The sequence below is a fragment of the Eriocheir sinensis genome, chromosome 8, assembly GCF_024679095.1.
Source record: "Eriocheir sinensis breed Jianghai 21 chromosome 8, ASM2467909v1, whole genome shotgun sequence".
In the NCBI taxonomy this organism is placed as follows: domain Eukaryota; kingdom Metazoa; phylum Arthropoda; class Malacostraca; order Decapoda; family Varunidae; genus Eriocheir; species Eriocheir sinensis.
Genome location: NC_066516.1, coordinates 9,652,086 through 9,666,754, shown reverse-complemented (window position 1 = coordinate 9,666,754; position 14,669 = coordinate 9,652,086). Strand labels below are relative to the sequence as shown.

The following is a 14,669-nucleotide window of genomic DNA, read 5'->3' as shown; positions in this document are numbered from 1 at the left end:
ATGTGCCTCTGCAGAATTATAGGGAAGTGCTGGAACGACTTTTTTTTGCCCACCAGGTTCTTTCTGCATGGAGAAATGCTCAGAGGAGCCCCAGGTATGGTGTCATAAAGTGGGTAAGGCAATGAGCACTCCAGCATATGCTGCTATTGACTGGATGATTGACTGGGTCTTGAATATATATATATATATATATATATATATATATATATATATATATATATATATATATATATATATATATATATATATATATATATATATATATATATATATATATATATATATATATATTGTTTTTTTGTTTTGTTTTTTGTTTTTTTTAGCTTGCAGTCACAATAATTACCCCATTCCATCTCTTCAAAATGAAACTCACCATGGCAACACCCTTGTTTCTTTCCATCTGTACCATTTACCACAACATTATAAAGTGGGCAGATAATTCATGAAACTTTCCATAATCTTCAATCAATTCCAACATGTATCAATAATAAAGAACATTATTCAATTGCAGTATTTATTCCTGTGGCAAAACTGTCAAGAAAGCATATCATAATATAGCTCAAAGTAAAACATTTACATGTGTAAATAGTCAGAGTGAGAAAGCAGTTATGACAAAACTGTTGACATTGTGAAAACAGTTTTGTACAGACTTGCTGGAAATTCTTTAGATTTACAACAGCACTGTGGAAAAGACATGCTACTGAGGGGGAAAATAAGATAAACAAACAGAAAAAAATAACAACAATAATGGACATGTCATAAAGAAACAAGTATCTAAAACTCTTGACATATTTGTCACCTCTTTAAGTAAGAAATTACAAAGTTATAAAGAAATAATTAAGTACTGCACATGATTGCCAAACCTTTCTCTTATCATGGTCATACTCATTGTTGTCTCTCAACAGATCTACATATTACATAGCTCACATAGAATAATATAAAAAAAGGAATAATACTAATAATAATAACAAAAAATGGAGAAATCAAATCCCTGATAATTTTGTAGTGTAGTCTCATTAAATTACTTGACATGTCCCTTATACTTATTTTAAATTAATTGTAAATCACAAAAGTTAATACAAATTCTGATATTATGATGTAACCAACAGCCTTTGAAACAACAGGAAAAATCTAATTTAATGAAATGTTGCTCATTTATTTCATCAATATGTACTAAAGGGGAAAAAATATGCTAAGCATTAAAACTAGATCTTCCAGGAAAAGTCCAAAGTTTCAACAGTTCCTTTCATTGAGCATTACTGCCTAACATATTCTGTACCAAATTATACATCTTGTGTTCCAATGAGAAAATATATATATTTCTTCTACCAAAGCTGGTGTCTGCCAAATGCAGAAGTTAAATGATGGTGCAGGACTTTCACAATTCTTAAAATGTTTTTCCACAACTGTCAGCAGTTCAAGTCTGGATTGGAGAGGCTCCACGATCATGCTTGAAAAAGTTGGAAGTATCGCTGATGAACTTCGAAGGATTCTGAAAAAAGGAGGGTAAAAAAAAAAATGTTTTCAATAATGACAATGAGTGAGTCTACATTCCTGTTTTGTAAATATTTTACTTTTCAGTAAAGTACTGGGATTAATATCGCAAATGAAAAAGGTTAAGACAGTAATCATATACTCGGGGTAAAAGTAAGTCTTAACAAAAGTATACCTTATTATGTCTGAACGAGAGTATGCAATATTATAATTTATCAGCGAACACCAGACAAGGTCCTAACCAAATCTGGATACTGATCCACTCTACTTTTTAATGTTTACCTACAAGCCCCTGGTTCAGACTTAGTCTATAAACAATTCAGGTAGCTACTGGCTAGATATTTCACCATTAAGAAATAACAGGGAAGGCACAATAACTGTCATATGATTATACCCTGTTATTGGTTAGCATTATACACTGATGAAGTACATGCTGCAGTTCTAACAAAAGAGGCTCAAAACTCAAGCTGATAATGAATGCCGAACAATATTAAACAAACCTTTACCTTGATGCTGAAATATAAAGTGAGTTAAGAGGTAAGACGTGTGGTCTACATGACTTGGCATCCACTCGATTCAGTTTTGGACACCTGGCGTGTAGGTTTGCCTTCAGCAACATCACTGGTGATTTCAGCCACCTCATCAAAGTCAGGGAAGCTCATAGTCTTTAACTTGGAGTGTACTTCATTGCTGTCTATACTAACTTCAAAAGAAGCTGTTTGGCAAACACCAGGGAAAATCAAAAGATCATAGATTAGCAGTGTCCTCTTCATTTCTTCCCAGCACACCATGTGTTCATGTGTAAATTTATGTAATCACTATTCATCCATTCATGAGGAGTGCAACATGAATAGTGCTTTACCATGTAACACACACAAAAAAAGGTTTGATAGGAAATTTTGCTACATGTCAATATAAACATCATATAAATCCATAAAAACACTCAACCCTCGTACAGTTTTATCAAATATGGTGTGTGTGTATGTGTGTGTGTGTGTGTGTGTGTGAATGCTAGGTAAAAGTATAGCCATCTGATAGAATACACAAAGTCAAGAAAGACTTGCACTGCCTGACAACCCATTACGAACATCAGTAGTGTTCAGGATAAAATGGCAATGACAATGTTCCCTACAAGCCATTCCCGGCCCCATCACTTACTTGAGCGGCCCACGAAGCCCGTCACCTCCGCCTGAGGAACCTTTGCCATGATGACCCTGGCCAGCTCCTCATAGCGGGGTCCGTAACCTCATCCCCCACTGAGGGAAGACAACAGAAATAGCTTTGATTTACATATCAGAATAACGCAACCAACTTAACTAGGTAGCTGCGGGGATCATGTTTCTTAACCCTTTCCATCCGTGACGCAGACGTCAGCATCACAGTATGGAAAGGGTCAAGAGGAAATGGATGAGGATTAATCCTCTTCTAAACCTCTCAATCCTCCTCTAAATTCCTCTTAATCCTCTTCCATTTCCTCTTAAGAGGTTTAGAAGAGGATTAAGAGGAAATGGAAAAGGATTAAGAGGTTTAGAAGAGGACTAACGATGACGCCGTCGGACGCCAACGTCGGCATCACCGGAGTGAAGGGGTTAAAGGTCCCTCTAAGTGAGAATAACGAGAAAAAATCATCACTCATGCAAACCATTTCATAATATATATCAACGCATTTGTGATCAGTTTATGCATCATCTATTTTGGGGGGTTTATGTCATGGCAAAAATTTGGCCCGTCGCTGGTACACGGTAAAGCCACAAATTTGGCCCATCACTGCTAGCTATTGGGTTAAACATCAGATCTAACAAACCTAATATAATTTCCTAACAAGGGGGCCTTTATTACCCTCTGATCCCACCACTAACCTAACTAATCCTAACATAAGCTTCTAACAATGGGGGGGTTCCAACCTTTTGATCTTATTATATTTATTTACACTTAGTTGTGCTTTATGTATTGATTTTTAATTTCACCTTGATATTTAGATTCAGGGATATGTACTCACTTCCCTAACTATAATACAGAGGCAATACCGTCTTTTGGAGGCGAGGAGTAATTCTTTATTCTGGTTGACCAAGTTACTGTTTAGGATTAAGATTTGTGCTGCCAAAAGACTCTAAAGGAATACGGAGGCAATATTGTCTTTTGGTGGAGTAATTCTTTATTCTGGTGGACCAAGTTACTGTTAAAGATTAAAATTAGTGCTGCTAAGACTCTACAGGAAAGGTTTGCTGTGCTCGTGAGCTTACCAGTACTCCACCGTCACCTTCACCATGGCGTAGGAGGCAAGGACACCAAAATTCCGGCGTCCAGAGGCTAAAAAAAAACGGCCTCCTCTGAGACCGTGAGGAATGACGAAGGTGATCTTGATCTTGATCTTGATGTCACAGGTGGCTCGGGAATTCTCCCCAGCCAGGCCTTTGTATCGGCAGCTCCTGTGAAAAGAAAACAAAACATGCGGGAAGTCAATGTTTTCGGGGCAAGATCTCATTCCTTACATCTTGCACGCCACATGCCTTCCAAGAACTCTTTCACTGCCTTAATCACTCGTCCACTCGTCTCTCCACTGAGCCCCAGCAGCAGCACCATCCACTCCCTTCCAGTCCTCCCATTCACTCCACGTCCCATCTCACTCAGAAACACATGCATCATCTTCGTTCTCTCCCTGTCATACTTCTCACATTCCAGCACTACATGCTGCACAGTCTCGTCCACACCCCTGTCACACCTGGCACACTTTGCTGTGGGACTCAGACCATCTATAGTTCCTTGCATTCACATCCACTGCGCTCTAGCACGGAAAAGATCACCTCCCAGGCTTCCCTCATATACCACACCTCACACTTTGGGGCCTCTTTCTCCCAGTACCAGTCGAGAGTTTCCTTTCTTTCCATCTCATTCTTCCACTTGCTCAATCCCTCATCTTTAACTGCCATATCTATCACATTCTTCCACTTTCTTACATCCCACTCAAACCCCTCTCCATTTCTGTTTGTTATTCTCCATTCAAACACATTGTCTATCTTCAAAGGGTCGGTACACCCACCTACTTAGCATAACATTCCTGTCTATCATTCGCCCACATTTATTCGCCCATTTGCCATCTCTTATACTCCACAAGTATACTTTCCTTGCTAATCTTGCATCCTCCATTTGTTCCAGTCTCACTTTATATCTCAAGGTTGCCTTTACTAGTCTTTCCCTAAACGTGCTCCATCCCATGTCACCCCTAAGAGCCTCTACTGCTGCAAACCTTGGTGCATTCAGTGCCATTCTTGCTACCCTATTCTGCCCCACTTCCAATTTTTCTATCTCACTGTCATTCCATGTCATCACATCCATTCCATACATAATGCTCGGGACAGCCACACTCTTCCAAACCTTACGGATGACATCATATATACTTGCTCGCTCTCATCCTCGCTGCACTCCCTAAACGGCCTACCCACTGGTTTGTCATACTTATCTTTACATTCTTGGCCCTGCCGCATCCATTTTTCTCCATCCACACCCCTAGATACTTGTATTCTTCCGTCTGTTCCAACTCATCCCATTCCAGTCTCCAAGTACCTATTGTTTCTCTCATCCTCTGATCTATTTACTATCATTACTTTGCTCTTCTCACTACTGAACCTAACCCCAAAATCCCTTCCATAACCCCCTACCACATCTAGGAGACTCTGTAGTTCTTCAGCAGACTCACTCATAACCACCACATCATCCGCATACAACAACACACATACTTAAAATTTATCCTCTCCAATTCTCACTCCTGCATTTGTTCTCCTCATTCTAACTGCTAATTCCTCTGTGAAAAGACTAAATAAGGTTGGTGATAATATTGGCACAGTTTCTTCTTTTTGTTCTTCCTCTTCCAGTAGACGTTCCTGGACATCTTAATATAAACTAGCTTACCAGTTTCTGTAGTTTAATATTCTTCTTTAGCAGTACACTTCACTCTGACTCTTCACTTACCACTAGCTTACACAGCTGGGACTGACTCTCTCTAAGAACATGTTCCTATATATATGCAGAACAGTACACCGGCCCTAGAATGGGACAGCTTCATCAAGCAATCATAAGAGAATGCTATAACCTATGAGTGGCCTGAGGCTCTGGCTTTGGTCGCTAGGGCTTATGGCGGCCTTGGACATCCCCGTTTTCTCCCCCCTTCTATGCTCCTCTAGTCCCGGAGCACAGGTTTAACCTAATTAATCAAAAAAGAGAATTAATCATAACATAATCGTCCTCTTCTGTCTTACGCTGCGTTGTCATGCCTTCTTCTGTCTGTCTCCTCGTGCGCCTTATCGTCAAACCGCCGTTGTCGTATCGCCTGGGACGTCTTCCTGAACATGTCTTCTCTCTGCCGCGTTTCTGTTTCGTCCTGTCTGTGTCCAGTCGAGGGGTGGTCGTCGTCCCGACGTCGTCGGTCCTTAAGACGTCTTTGCGTTTTCGTCGGCTGCTGGTTCTCGTCTGTTGTTCCGGTCCAGTTGTCCGGTCCTGTTGGACCATACAGGGGTGGACGGGCTTGTCCTTTGGTCTTCGTTTGGTTCCTTCCGTTAGGCGTCGTCGTGACAGTCTCGTCCCAGTTCAGGGCTCCGGATTAGTCTAGCTCCCAGCTTCTTCCTTCCTTCTTCCTCTTTAGGCATTCGTTCTCCTTGTGCCCCGTCTTACCTTCTCCTTCCCTTCCGCTCCTCCTGCAGCTGTGTGTCGCCTTGTCTGTGTCTTCGTGCCCCGTCCAGAAGTCGTGAGGGCCCCAAGCTTGTGCGAGGCATGTCCTTGACTCAATGCAATCCTCTTCCAACAAATGTCCCCTTAAACTCCATTGATCAACCAGCTTTCGGTTCACTCATCCAGGGGCTGTGGCTGTCAAGGCATCATTGAGCTGTCAAACCGGTGGGGCCGGCAGGTGGTCATTGGGTGGCACCTCCGTCATGATCCTAGGGTGGGCTCTCAGGTCCCTTGCTCGCCCGCTCCTGGTCCGCCTGAGAACCGCCCCGCCCTGAAGAGCGCGCTCTTTGCTTTGGTTCATGCTCCAGCTCCCTGAAGAGCCAGCCCGCTGTAGCCAGCTCGTGTCGCATTGTCGAGCTGGAGTGCCAGCCAGCGAGCTGCCCTTTGTTTTTCAGCTGAGCTGGCCAAGGACCGCCAGCGCCGCCCTTTCAGGCTAGTCCGCCAGAGCGCCAACGCACCTTGGCAATAGCTGCCAAGCTCTTGCTCCATCAAGCTCCTGAGCGCCTTTCTAACAGGCTGACCACCCTATCAAACTGCTGGAACTTCTCATCGGAACTTTCGCTCCAGCAGGCAAGGGGGGCTGGCGGACCCCTCACAGGGGTAAGGTGTAGGAAACGCTTCTACCCAACCCGGCCCCTCAGTACACTGTTTGTCCGGTTCAAGCTGCTCTGCTTCTGTCAGCCCTTCAGCCCCGTCACAAACTGCCTGTTCCTTACGGTTCACCTTTACACCACAAACTGCCTTTCTTTGTGTGTCGTCTCCTTCACCTTTCTTCTAATTTTTTGTTTGTGTGTGTTTTCTCTTCTATTTCTCCATGTTCTTATGTGAAGCGTTGTGTCAGTCATTCACTTCTATCAGGCGTCTCCTTTCTGCTTATCTTCTCTTCATGCTGTACTTCCTTCTTTTTCTGTTGGCTGTAATGCTGTAGCTGCAATTCTTGTTGTGCTTTAGCTTATTGCTGTTGTTCTCCTGTTCTTTGCCTGTTGCTCTTTCTTGTTGTTCTTCTTTTCTTTCTCTTTGTTCTTTGTTGTTTTTGTTCTTGAGTTCTCCTCTGTTGTGTCTGTTGTTCTTTTCTTGTTCTGTTCTTCTTGTGTCCTGTGCTCTTGTTGTGTTTCTTCCAAAAGTTCAGTCAAGCTCAACAAAGTTCAGTCAACAGTCTCCATGGCGATCTTGGGCACGAGTCTCAATGAACAACAGTGGGCAAACTAATCTCTGACACACCAGTAAGGCGCCGATCAGTTGACACTCCGTTAACGGGAGTCAGGAGGGTGTTGGGAGAGTTGTAACTTCTTTGTTGGTAGTCTGTAGTTCTTCATTCTCCTTAGTAGTTCTTCACTTTGACTTTAACCCTTACCACACACTTACACTAAGACTAGACTGACCACTATATATCTTCTCTCATATATCCAGAACAATATATATATCAGATATATTCATTATATACAAGATTGTAACAATACAAGATGCAAAAAATATATGAGTTGGCTATGAGTCCTGCCCGCTGCCTGGCGCGCCCGCGCGGGGGCGGAATCGCCTCCTCCCTCTGCCCCTTTGCTCCTTTCTCCCCTCCTCCTAGAGGCCTGTCGCCAGAGAAGCTTCCGGCACAACAATATACAGCCTTGTCTCACTCCTCTTTCACTCTTCACCCAACCTGTCTCTAGATATAGGCTACTTTGCTCAACAAATGAAATACTCTTGCTCTTGCTCTTGCTGTACAGGTGACCCGTTGGAGAGTCAGGCCTTCTTATTAATCGGCACAACTGCAAAAATAAAAACAAAACAAGCAGTATCCATTACACTTACACTTAAGTACACTTAAGTACATAACGCAGTCCAGTCTAGGAGACTCTATGCTGCGCTCACTTGGTGATACTCGATATGTTGACTGTGGGTTGGCTGTGGCGGCGGCTTGGAGGGGTCATTTAAATGCTTGCTTATTCCAGTGATTATCTAAGCGATTTTTTAAAGAATTCATTGATACGGCCTCGGTAACCTCAGCTGGGAGATCATTCCATATGGGTATTGTTCGGTAATAAAAACTGTTCCGCTGCACTCCATAAACACCGTCCACAGGGCGATGCAGGTAGAGTTGTCTTGCATGACGACGACTGGGTCTGCCCAGGGGTTTGAAGGATGCTGGGAGTAACTCCTTTTTGTATTGATTGAAGTGTTTCCACAGTTCTATCATGTCCCCTCTACAGCGTCTGTATTTCAATGTTGGCATCAGGAGTTTAATTTAAGTCGTTTTAAGTTCATCCTATTCCCTATTTCTTACACACCACATCTTTTCCAGAAAACTCTTCATGGCTCCTATAATTCTCTCATTTGCTTCAGCACTCAGTCCCAACAGCAGCAGCATCCATTCCCTCTCTGTTCTTGCAGTCCTCCCATTCACATCCCAGCCCATCTCACTCAGTGCCACGTACCCTCATCATCTCCGTCCTTTCTCTCCGGTACCTCCCACACACCAGTATCACATGCGCGACAGTTTCATCCCCCTGTCACACATCTGACACACTTTAATTGCAGCCAATCCCCTGACTAGGCTAGTTACAAAAAAATAAAAATTCCATTGTACAAAAATAAAAATACATGTTGAGGTTAATTAACAGAAAAAGGAATTAGAATGTAAATACTGATCATATTCCTGAGTAGGTACACATGCAATTACCTAAATTACCACCTGGCAGCGAACTTTGGGTACTCTTTACTAATGGCAGGTACAATGTTATGATTAATGAACCAGGCGACAAGGGAAGGCACATCACTTATACCCTGTGGACGGTAACAGGCTATGGCAGGACACTCAAGGACATAATGCTGTAGAGTGTGACCTCCTGGCCTGGCGCATACAGCAGTACGTGACTCGGGTGGGGCACCACTCACCTGAGTCACCTCCCAGTAGTATATATAGGAGGAGAGCCGGTATGATTCGGACACTTTTTAGAAAAATATTTTTAGAAAAAGAAGTTTAAGAAGTAGTGTAATTTTGTTGATTTCAAAATGTTCCTCCATCATTTGGCTCTTAAGGCTGCTAATATGACACTCGTAGCTATTTCCAGTTTTCAGAAGTAGGTGATGAAAGACAAGTTTCTAAATCGTCCGAACCATCCCCACCCGTGGTGATGGTTCGGCCAGGGAGGTGGGATGGTACGGACACTCATAATACTCGGCTTAATATTTATATAACTTAAGTTTCATTGGCTAATAAACAAGATTATATCTTCTACAAAACATTTGTATAAGGACAAAAGTATCCTCTTAATATTTAGAGGGGAGAAAAATAAAAGGAGAACTACAAGAAATATCTCAAAAATTTTGGTATTATGGCTTCCTTCTCTTCTCACAAGCATAATATCTGAATATAAATCAACCAAAGTAACCTTTTTATAACCGTTGCAACACCTATAATGTTTAAATTGATATAAATTTAATAAAAATCATGAAAAAATCAACCGTCCGAATCATCACGACTCTATAAAAGCAAATGTGTGGTCACACTCCTTTTCCAGCACGAGAGGTGGGTGATCGTGTTATACGGCAATACCTTCGCCGTGCATCGCTGCGTCACCGAAATAATTTACATCTCGCTAATTGGCACGTTTCTGAAGTGAGAGCTTACGATACACCCTGAAAATATTACATACGAGATGCAAAAAAACATAAAATAGGACTTGCATCGAAAATAACAGCTCTGAGGGCGTGGTTGTCCCTTTGAGGGCCAAGGCAACAAAGTTTTGCACATTCACACAAAATCTCGCGGCACTCACTCCCATACACTTTACAATAAGTGCTATGGCCGGACCATCCCACTGTCCGAATCATCACCGCTCTCCCCTACCCTAGCATTACAACCAGCTCATATAAGGCACTCTTTCTACCGTAGGTGACATTGGTGTCTTGCGAAACATGGACATAGTGGATAGAGCTTGGACTACCCCTCTCATAGCAGCTGGCAATAGCAAAGTCAAGTTAGTTTTGTGTGTAGAGTTTAAGTCTGCCCTTGATATAATTATCAGTATATACTGCAGGAGTGCCTTCTAGAGTCCTATTAAGGGCACGCCGAGCCAAAGCATCCGCTTTTTCATTAAAAGGGATGCCCACATGAGATACGGCACCCAAGTAAAGTGAACCCGATGCATCTAATCTGTATCCGTTGTTGTTTATTCTTTTCTCTGTATTTTTTTATATACGTGTTTCATCAGGAACTCCCTTGCCAATCCCTTTAACCTATTCAGAAACCTCATTTGCATCTCCTCGAAGTCTACGCCTTTAAAAAGAGTGTAAGTTAAGTTTTTTAATTGTTCTCTGGCTGTAAAATCTAAATCCTTGGAGCATTTTAATAATTAATTCGTGTACTGATTCGAGGGAGTCTATATGCATTCTACAATAGAGGCGGGGACTTTGTGGTGCAGTGGTTAGCACACTCGGCTCACAACCGAGAGAGCCTGGGTTCGATTTCCGGGCGGAGTGGAAAAATTTTGGCGGCTTTTCCGATACCCTATGCCCCTGTCCACCCAGCAGTGAATGGGTACCAGGTATTAATCGGGGGTTGTCACGTCTCCTGGGATCTGTTCCCTTCTCTTATAATTCCTTCCCTTTCTGTCTCTCTCCGGCTTATGACGACAGATGTTTCGCCGACTAAACGAAACTTTCCATAACTTTTCCGAGTCCCCCACCAATACAAGCTGACCCTCCCTTAACCCAGCCACCCACAAACAACACAACACTGGGATAGCTAAAATAAAAAGCACGGAAAACTTGCCTGCTGTTACCTCCCGAGTCCGCCCCCAACACAGGCTTCACCCACAACAGGGCTCAGCGGCAGCGCGGGGTCAACAAATCGTCACGCCTGAACCTGCTACAAGCCTGCTGGGGACACGGGGCGAGGAGGGTTTAGTTACTTGCTGTATTGTGTTGTTTGTGGGAAGGTAAAGAGAAGTAAGCTTGTGTTGATGTGGGATTCTGGTATCGGGGTGTGAGGTAACAATATGGGGGGGGGGTCTTGAGACCGATGACAAGTATTGACCGTGAGTGGGTGGGGGTGGGAGGGAGGGGTTATGGAGAAATACACATTCGTTCAGTCGCACTCGTGAATTATTTTGTATTATTGGAACACACCAAAACACACATTCCCCCCACCCATACACACGCTCCCCTATCCCCACAACACACACACTCCCCAATCCCCACACACACCGATCCCGAAGACAAATAAACACGAGTCTCAGCGGCGGATCGACACGCCCTGGCGGCGGATGCTCAAACGGTTGTATCTCAACATTTGGTACTAAATCCGCCATTGTGGTCGCAAGTGCTGCCCCGTGCGATGTTCAAAAAACGTACTAGACGCCATCTTGTGCCCCTCAGCCTGACTGCTCGGGAGCGGGGCTAGATCCGACCAGTTTCCGTCCTAACCCGTCGCCATTGAAGAAGTGTTTCCGCCTCATCCACATCTCCACCTCTATACACAATATAAGGTACGTGTTTGAGCTCCTACCTTTGTATAGCTTTACATTAAGGTGGCAAGAGTCACATGAAGGACAATTACGATGATATGTGGGCTGGTTATGGAGAAATAAGGTTGGGCTCATGAGGCAGTGATGTGGGTTGTTTTTATCAATATTTCTTAATCCCATGGAGTTCTTAAAGCTTCCATGCATATGAATATTGTTGTTTGAGCGTAGCAAGAGTCACATGAAGGACAATTACGATGATACGTGGGCTGGTTATGGAGAAATAAGGTTGGGCTCATGAGGCAGTGATGTGGGTTGTTTTCATCAATAATTTCTTAATCCCATGGAGTTCTTAAAGCTTCCATGCATATGAATAGCGTTGTTTGAGCGTAGCAAGAGTCACTGGGGCTGGGAAGGGCAGGGTGTTGTTCTACTTAATTCTAGTAATGTGGTTATTTCTGTGTTTCACAGATGGAGTATGTTGTATACGTTTTCAATCGCAGACTGCGCAGAGAAAGGAGATATCAGGACCCACTTGACCCACTACACGTTAGTGATGAACATCTGTTGCGGGTGTATAGATTTCGTCAAGAAATCATCAGGCTCTGTGATGAGCTGCGTCCCCACCTGGAAAGGAGAACCAGGAGGGCACATGCACTCCAACTCACACCCAGGTTCTGGCTGCACTAAGGTTTTTTGCAAGTGGCAGCTTCCAAACTGTTATTGGAGACACTGTTGGAATGGACCAATCAAGTGTTAGTAGGGCCATTGACAAAGTAACTCAAGTACTTTGTGTAAAGGCCAGTCAAGAGATAAAGATGCCAACCACAGCAATAGATATCAACAGAGCTATGCAGGACTTCAGACGCACTGGTAACTTTCCAAGAGTGATAGGTGCCATTGATGGAACCCACATTCGCATCAAGGCCCCAGAGGAAAATGAAGAGATTTATGTCAACCGGAAACAATTCCACTCCCTAAATATACAGGCTGTGGGTGACACCAACAACAAGATCATCAGCTACGACACCAGTTACCCAGGAGCACACATGATTCCTTCATATGGAGACACTGTGCCCTTAAGCAGCGGTTCCTTGCTGGTCATTTTGGAGATGCTCTTTTAATAGGTATGTTTCCTTATATATTCCATGTAATTCTATCAAATTACCTGTGCTTTCGTACCACATGCCTACATGTTCAGATTTTTGCCTGCATAGAAGAAACCTCATAATTGTATATCATATCTTGTGATTACATGTTAATGAATGTTAACCTTCTAGACATGTCATATTGTTATGATAACAAAACTCTTAGTAGAACTGCATATGACATTCAAAATTTTAACATAGTTTTCATGCATTTCGTAGTGGAAAGACTGTCTCACATAACACTACATTGTCAATGCCACATCATGTTACTCATCAAGCTCGTCTATACATGATGTCAACAGTAAATGGTATTATTATGAGGGTCTGGCAGTTCAACAACTTTCTTAGTGATTACAAGCAGCCAGCCACAGTTGGGTTACCATCAGTACAAAAGTAAGAAAATATCACTGCAATTTTTAGCATTATTGACAACACCAATGCACAGCTACCCATACTCAAATTGTTCCTACGTAAATGAATAATGAATTAATTAATTTTCCATTTCACAGGAGACAGTGGGTATCATCTGGAGCAATTCCTGATGAACCCAGTTGTACTACCGACAACACCTGGGAGGAACGCTACAACCAGAGCCATCGAAGGACAAGATGCATTGTTGAGCGGACGTTTGGGATCCTCAAGTCAAGGTTCAGGTGCCTTCACGAGTCAGGAGGAAGTTTGCAGTACGACCGAGAAGACAATGAAGATTGCGACTTCTTGCATGCTCCTGCACAACTACTGTGTGGATCGTCGCATTCCCTATGTTGGTGATCTTGTGCAAGAAGAAGAAGTACCAGTTCAGCCTGTGAGAGACAACAGACAGGTTCCTGGTCAAGTTGTCAGGCAGGAAATTATTAGAAACTTCTTTTCCTGAGTATAGGTAGGCATATATGTAGACCTTGCAGTTATTAATAGATTGCTTTCATATGTAAATGTGCAGAACTCACAGTTGGAGCATAAGAATAAAACAAGAAACCATAATGACCACATGCTCATCTTTCTTGATCTGAATTTGTTAATTATTAATATCTAATTAATATCAGCTTACACCTGCAGATTGCGTATGGTGCACCGGTGGCGAGTGGTCATGTGTACGATCCAGAGGACTGTACACCCATTGCAAGACGCTGAGAGAATTCAGCCATGGACACTTGGTGGAGGGTTACCAACATGCTGCCCAGATCTTCAGTCAACCTAAACTTCTGCATCTTTGATCAAGAGAGGCTCCAGGCGCTAACACAACCACACCACACCTTCTCATCACCTAGTTTGATACCCTAATTGTCCCTCTCACATACCTTATACATTTCAGCACTCTGTACTCTTGACTTGCTTATCATCCTCTTCAACTCTTTAATTGTTGGCCATTTCTCTGCTTCATATAACATAACTAACCTCACATATGCACAGTAGCCATTTAACTTGTTCCTTAACCATGTGTTTCAGAATGTGTGTACGTGGTGATCCATAGGACTCGTTTCCCACCGCAAGACGCTGAGAGTTTCAGCCATGGACATGTGGTGGAGGGTTACCAACATGCTGCCCAGCAGATCTTCGGTCAACCCTAACTTCAGCGTCTTCGGTCAAGAGGTTCACCACCTCCACACCACACAGTCTCATCACCTAGTTTGGTACCCTACTTGTCCATCTCACATACCCCATGTATCTCAGCATTCTGCACTCTTGCCCAGGGAGTGCGGATATTGATTAGTGATGAACCAGGTTGGCGAGGAATGTTTATGGAGGAATGGGAAGGTGCTCATTGCTGGTAAAACTAAAACCCATTTCAATGAAATAACATTCTGATGAACCCCAGCAGTGAGGTAGTCAATTTACCGGCAAAGGC

At 43.1% G+C, this 14,669-nt stretch overlaps 1 long non-coding RNA gene across 3 annotated transcripts; it reads right to left on the bottom strand.

Annotated features, from left to right (window-relative positions):
- Positions 1–2,157: 2,157 nt before the first annotated feature.
- On the bottom strand, positions 2,158–11,009 carry LOC126995480 (uncharacterized). Of its 3 annotated transcripts, none has more exons than XR_007750338.1 (4): positions 10,995–11,009; positions 3,738–3,923; positions 2,653–2,750; positions 2,158–2,209 (listed from the first exon to the last, which is right to left on the bottom strand). It is a non-coding gene; the product is annotated as an uncharacterized LOC126995480 (long non-coding RNA). The 3 variants fall into 3 exon arrangements; XR_007750336.1 differs by lacking the exon at positions 10,995–11,009 and adding an exon at positions 8,023–8,037; XR_007750337.1 differs by lacking the exon at positions 10,995–11,009 and adding an exon at positions 4,170–4,184.
- Positions 11,010–14,669: the final 3,660 nt, after the last annotated feature.